Source organism: Tachypleus tridentatus, chromosome 4 (genome assembly GCF_004210375.1).
Source record: "Tachypleus tridentatus isolate NWPU-2018 chromosome 4, ASM421037v1, whole genome shotgun sequence".
NCBI classification, from domain to species: domain Eukaryota; kingdom Metazoa; phylum Arthropoda; class Merostomata; order Xiphosura; family Limulidae; genus Tachypleus; species Tachypleus tridentatus.
The window spans coordinates 93234722-93243350 of record NC_134828.1 but is presented as its reverse complement, the minus strand read 5'-3'; positions in this window follow the sequence as shown (position 1 = coordinate 93243350).

The following is an 8629-nucleotide window of genomic DNA, read 5'->3' as shown; positions in this document are numbered from 1 at the left end:
CATTACTAAAATACTTCACATTACACATTTTGATAACAAAGCAGCTATAGTAACAACATTACTAAAATACTTTACATTACACATTTTGATAACAAAGCAGCTATAGTAACAACATTACTAAAATACTTCACATTACACATTTTGATAACAAAGCAGCTATAGTAACAACATTACTAAAATACTTTACATTACACATTTTGATAACAAAGCAGCTATAGTAACAACATTACTAAAATACTTCACATTACACATTTTGATAACAAAGCAGCTATAGTAACAACATTACTAAAATATTTCACATTACACATTTTGATAACAAAGCAGCTATAGTAACAACATTACTAAAATACTTCACATTACACATTTTGATAACAAAGCAGCTATGGTAACAACATTACTAAAATACTTCACATTACACATTTTGATAACAAAGCAGCTATAGTAACAACATTACTAAAATACTTCACATTACACATTTTGATAACAAAGCAGCTATAGTAACAACATTACTAAAATACTTCACATTACACATTTTGATAACAAAGCAGCTATAGTAACAACATTACTAAAATACTTCACATTACACATTTTGATAACAAAGCAGCTATAGTAACAACATTACTAAAATACTTCACATTACACATTTTGATAACAAAGCAGCTATGGTAACAACATTACTAAAATACTTCACATTACACATTTTGATAACAAAGCAGCTATAGTAACAACATTACTAAAATACTTCACATTACACATTTTGATAACAAAGCAGCTATAGTAACAACATTACTAAAATACTTCACATTACACATTTTGATAACAAAGCAGCTATAGTAACAACATTACTAAAATACTTCACATTACACATTTTGATAACAAAGCAGCTATAGTAACAACATTACTAAAATACTTCACATTACACATTTTGATAACAAAGCAGCTATAGTAACAACATTACTAAAATACTTCACATTACACATTTTGATAACAAAGCAGCTATGGTAACAACATTACTAAAATACTTCACATTACACATTTTGATAACAAAGCAGCTATAGTAACAACATTACTAAAATACTTCACATTACACATTTTGATAACAAAGCAGCTATAGTAACAACATTACTAAAATACTTCACATTACACATTTTGATAACAAAGCAGCTATAGTAACAACATTACTAAAATACTTCACATTACACATTTTGATAACAAAGCAGCTATAGTAACAACATTACTAAAATACTTTTACATTACACATTTTGATAACAAAGCAGCTATAGTAACAACATTACTAAAATACTTCACATTACACATTTTGATTACAAAGCAGCTATAGTAACAACATTACTAAAATACTTCACATTACACATTTTGATAACAAAGCAGCTATAGTAACAACATTACTAAAATACTTCACATTACACATTTTGATAACAAAGCAGCTATAGTAACAACATTACTAAAATACTTCACATTACACATTTTGATAACAAAGCAGCTATAGTAACAACATTACTAAAATATACTTCACATTACACATTTTGATAACAAAGCAGCTATAGTAACAACATTACTAAAATACTTCACATTACACATTTTGATAACAAAGCAGCTATAGTAACAACATTACTAAAATACTTCACATTACACATTTTGATAACAAAGCAGCTATAGTAACAACATTACTAAAATACTTCACATTACACATTTTGATAACAAAGCAGCTATAGTAACAACATTACTAAAATACTTCACATTACACATTTTGATAACAAAGCAGCAACATTACTAAAATGTACACACGTTTTGATAACAAAGCAGCTTACAACATTACTAAAATACTTCACATTACACATTTTGATAACAAAGCAGCTATACAACATTACTAAAATACTCACATTACACATTTTGATAACAAAGCAGCTATAGTAACAACATTACTAAAATACTTCACATTACACATTTTGATAACAAAGCAGCTATAGTAACAACATTACTAAAATACTTCACATTACACATTTTGATAACAAAGCAGCTATAGTAACAACATTACTAAAATACTTCACATTACACATTTTGATAACAAAGCAGCTATAGTAACAACATTACTAAAATACTTCACATTACACATTTTGATAACAAAGCAGCTATAGTAACAACATTACTAAAATACTTCACACACACATTTTGATAACAAAGCAGCTATAGTAACAACATTACTAAAATACTTCACATTACACATTTTGATAACAAAGCAGCTATAGTAACAACATTACTAAAATACTTCACATTACACATTTTGATAACAAAGCAGCTATAGTAACAACATTACTAAAATACTTCACATTACACATTTTGATAACAAAGCAGCTATAGTAACAACATTACTAAAATTCACATTACACATTTTGATAACAAAGCTATAGTAACACATTACACACATTACACATTGATAACAAAGCAGCTATAGTAACAACATTACTAAAATACTTCACATTACACATTTTGATAACAAAGCAGCTATAGTAACAACATTACTAAAATACTTCACATTACACATTTTGATAACAAAGCAGCTATAGTAACAACATTACTAAAATACTTCACATTACACATTTTGATTTTTACTAATACTTCACATTACACATTTTGATAACAAAGCAGCTATAGTAACAACATTACTAAAATACTTCACATTACACATTTTGATAACAAAGCAGCTATAGTAACAACATTACTAAAATACTTCACATTACACATTTTGATAACAAAGCAGCTATAGTAACAACATTACTAAAATATGCTTCACATTACACAGCTTTTGATAACAAAGCAGCTATAGTAACAACATTACTAAAATACTTCACATTACACATTTTGATAACAAAGCAGCTATAGTAACAACATTACTAAAATACTTCACATTACACATTTTGATAACAAAGCAGCTATAGTAACAACATTACTAAAATACTTCACATTACACATTTTGATAACAAAGCAGCTATAGTAACAACATTACTAAAATACTTCACATTACACATTTTGATAACAAAGCAGCTATAGTAACAACATTACTAAAATACTTCACATTACACATTTTGATAACAAAGCAGCTATAGTAACAACATTACTAAAATACTTCACATTACACATTTTGATAACAAAGCAGCTATAGTAACAACATTACTAAAATACTTCACATTACACATTTTGATAACAAAGCAGCTATAGTAACAACATTACTAAAATACTTCACATTACACATTTTGATAACAAAGCAGCTATAGTAACAACATTACTAAAAATACTTCACATTACACATTTTGATAACAAAGCAGCTATAGTAACAACATTACTAAAATACTTCACATTACACATTTTGATAACAAAGCAGCTATAGTAACAACATTACTAAAATACTTCACATTACACATTTTGATAACAAAGCAGCTATAGTAACAACATTACTAAAATACTTCACATTACACATTTTGATAACAAAGCAGCTATAGTAACAACATTACTAAAATACTTCACATTACACATTTTGATAACAAAGCAGCTATAGTAACAACATTACTAAAATACTTCACATTACACATTTTGATAACAAAGCAGCTATAGTAACAACATTACTAAAATACTTCACATTACACATTTTGATAACAAAGCAGCTATAGTAACAACATTACTAAAATAACAACATTTTGATAACAAAGCAGCTATAGTAACAACATTACTACATTACACATTTTGATAACAAAGCAGCTATAGTAACAACATTACTAAAATACTTCACATTACACATTTTGATGCAGCTATAGTAACAAATTACTAAAATACTTCACATTACACATTTTGATAACAAAGCTATAGTAACAACATTACTAAAATACTTCACATTACACATTTTGATAACAAAGCAGCTATAGTAACAACATTACTAAAATACTTCACATTACACATTTTGATAACAAAGCAGCTATAGTAACAACATTACTTACTAAAATATAGTAACAACATTACTAAAATACTTTCACATTACATTTTGATAACAAAGCAGCTATAGTAACAACATTACTAAAATATTTCACATTACACATTTTGATAACAAAGCAGCTATAGTAACAACATTACTAAAATACTTTACATTACACATTTTGATAACAAAGCAGCTATAGTAACAACATTACTAAAATACTTCACATTACACATTTTGATAACAAAGCAGCTATAGTAACAACATTACTAAAATACTTCACATTACACATTTTGATAACAAAGCAGCTATAGTAACAACATTACTAAAATACTTCACATTACACATTTTGATAACAAAGCAGCTATAGTAACAACATTACTAAAATATGCTTCACATTACACATTTTGATAACAAAGCAGCTATAGTAACAACATTACTAAAATACTTCACATTACACATTTTGATAACAAAGCAGCTATAGTAACAACATTACTAAAATATTTCACATTACACATTTTGATAACAAAGCAGCTATAGTAACAACATTACTAAAATACTTCACATTACACATTTTGATAACAAAGCAGCTATAGTAACAACATTACTAAAATACTTCACATTACACATTTTGATAACAAAGCAGCTATAGTAACAACATTACTAAAATACTTCACATTACACATTTTGATAACAAAGCAGCTATAGTAACAACATTACTAAAATACTTCACATTACACATTTTGATAACAAAGCAGCTATAGTAACAACATTACTAAAATACTTCACATTACACATTTTGATAACAAAGCAGCTATAGTAACAACATTACTAAAATACTTCACATTACACATTTTGATAACAAAGCAGCTATAGTAACAACATTACTAAAATACTTCACATTACACATTTTGATAACAAAGCAGCTATAGTAACAACATTACTAAAATACTCTTTACTTCACATTACACAGCTTTTGATACTTCACATTACACATTTTGATAACAAAGCAGCTATAGTAACAACATTACTAAAATACTTCACATTACACATTTTGATAACAAAGCAGCTATAGTAACAACATTACTAAAATACTTCACATTACACATTTTGATAACAAAGCAGCTATAGTAACAACATTACTAAAATACTTCACATTACACATTTTGATAACAAAGCAGCTATAGTAACAACATTACTAAAATACTTCACATTACACATTTTGATAACAAAGCAGCTATAGTAACAACATTACTAAAATACTTCACATTACACATTTTGATAACAAAGCAGCTATAGTAACAACATTACTAAAATACTTCACATTACACATTTTGATAACAAAGCAGCTATAGTAACAACATTACTAAAATACTTCACATTACACATTTTGATAACAAAGCAGCTATAGTAACAACATTACTAAAATACTTCACATTACACATTTTGATAACAAAGCAGCTATAGTAACAACATTACTAAAATACTTCACATTACACATTTTGATAACAAAGCAGCTATAGTAACAACATTACTAAAATACTTCACATTACACATTTTGATAACAAAGCAGCTATAGTAACAACATTACTAAAATACTTCACATTACACATTTTGATAACAAAGCAGCTATAGTAACAACATTACTAAAATACTTCACATTACACATTTTGATAACAAAGCAGCTATAGTAACAACATTACTAAAATACTTCACATTACACATTTTGATAACAAAGCAGCTATAGTAACAACATTACTAAAATACTTCACATTACACATTTTGATAACAAAGCAGCTATAGTAACAACATTACTAAAATACTTCACATTACACATTTTGATAACAAAGCAGCTATAGTAACAACATTACTAAAATACTTCACATTACACATTTTGATAACAAAGCAGCTATAGTAACAACATTACTAAAATACTTCACATTACACATTTTGATAACAAAGCAGCTATAGTAACAACATTACTAAAATACTTCACATTACACATTTTGATAACAAAGCAGCTATAGTAACAACATTACTAAAATACTTTACACATTACACATTTTGATACTTCACATTAACATTTTGATTAGCTATAGTAACAACATTACTAAAATATTTCACATTACACATTTTGATAACAAAGCAGCTATAGTAACAACATTACTAAAATACTTCACATTACACATTTTGATAACAAAGCAGCTATAGTAACAACATTACTAAAATACTTCACATTACACATTTTGATAACAAAGCAGCTATAGTAACAACATTACTAAAATACTTCACATTACACATTTTGATAACAAAGCAGCTATAGTAACAACATTACTAAAATACTTCACATTACACATTTTGATAACAAAGCAGCTATAGTAACAACATTACTAAAATACTTTACATTACACATTTTGATAACAAAGCAGCTATAGTAACAACATTACTAAAATACTCATTACTTTACATTACACATTTTGATAACAAAGCAGCTATAGTAACAACATTACTAAAATACTTCACATTACACATTTTGATAACAAAGCAGCTATAGTAACAACATTACTAAAATACTTCACATTACACATTTTGATAACAAAGCAGCTATAGTAACAACATTACTAAAATACTTCACATTACACATTTTGATAACAAAGCAGCTATAGTAACAACATTACTAAAATACTTCACATTACACATTTTGATAACAAAGCAGCTATAGTAACAACATTACTAAAATACTTCACATTACACATTTTGATAACAAAGCAGCTATAGTAACAACATTACTAAAATACTTCACATTACACATTTTGATAACAAAGCAGCTATAGTAACAACATTACTAAAATACTTCACATTACACATTTTGATAACAAAGCAGCTATAGTAACAACATTACTAAAATACTTCACATTACACATTTTGATAACAAAGCAGCTATAGTAACAACATTACTAAAATACTTTACATTACACATTTTGATAACAAAGCAGCTATAGTAACAACATTACTAAAATACTTCACATTACACATTTTGATAACAAAGCAGCTATAGTAACAACATTACTAAAATACTTCACATTACACATTTTGATAACAAAGCAGCTATAGTAACAACATTACTAAAATACTTCACATTACACATTTTGATCAAAGCAAAGCAGCTATAGTAACAACATTACTAAAATACTTTACATTACACATTTTGATAACAAAGCAGCTATAGTAACAACATTACTAAAATACTTCACATTACACATTTTGATAACAAAGCAGCTATAGTAACAACATTACTAAAATACTTCACATTACACATTTTGATAACAAAGCAGCTATAGTAACAACATTACTAAAATACTTCACATTACACATTTTGATAACAAAGCAGCTATTGTAACAACATTACTAAAATACTTCACATTACACATTTTGATAACAAAGCAGCTATAGTAACAACATTACTAAAATACTTCACATTACACATTTTGATAACAAAGCAGCTATAGTAACAACATTACTAAAATACTTTACATTACACATTTTGATCACAAAGCAACTATAGTAACAACATTACTAAAATACTTCACATTACACATTTTGATAACAAAGCAGCTATAGTAACAACATTACTAAAATACTTCACATTACACATTTTGATAACAAAGCAGCTATAGTAACAACATTACTAAAATACTTCACATTACACATTTTGATTACAAAGCAGCTATAGTAACAACATTACTAAAATATTTCACATTACACATTTTGATAACAAAGCAGCTATAGTAACAACATTACTAAAATACTTCACATTACACATTTTGATAACAAAGCAGCTATAGTAACAACATTACTAAAATACTTCACATTACACATTTTGATAACAAAACAGCTATAGTAACAACATTACTAAAATACTTTACATTACACATTTTGATAACAAAGCAGCTATAGTAACAACATTACTAAAATACTTCACATTACACATTTTGATAACAAAGCAGCTATAGTAACAACATTACTAAAATACTTTACATTACACATTTTGATAACAAAGCAGCTATAGTAACAACATTACTAAAATACTTTACATTACACATTTTGATAACAAAGCAGCTATAGTAACAACATTACTAAAATACTTCACATTACACATTTTGATTACAAAGCAGCTATAGTAACAACATTACTAAAATATTTCACATTACACATTTTGATAACAAAGCAGCTATAGTAACAACATTACTAAAATACTTCACATTACACATTTTGATAACAAAGCAGCTATAGTAACAACATTACTAAAATACTTCTTATTACACATTTTGATAACAAAGCAGCTATAGTAACAACATTACTAAAATACTTCACATTACACATTTTGATAACAAAGCAGCTATAGTAACAACATTACTAAAATACTTTTACATTACACATTTTGATAACAAAGCAGCTATAGTAACAACATTACTAAAATACTTCACATTACACATTTTGATAACAAAACAGCTATAGTAACAACATTACTAAAATACTTTACATTACACATTTTGATAACAAAGCAGCTATAGTAACAACATTACTAAAATACTTCACATTACACATTTTGATAACAAAGCAGCTATAGTAACAACATTACTA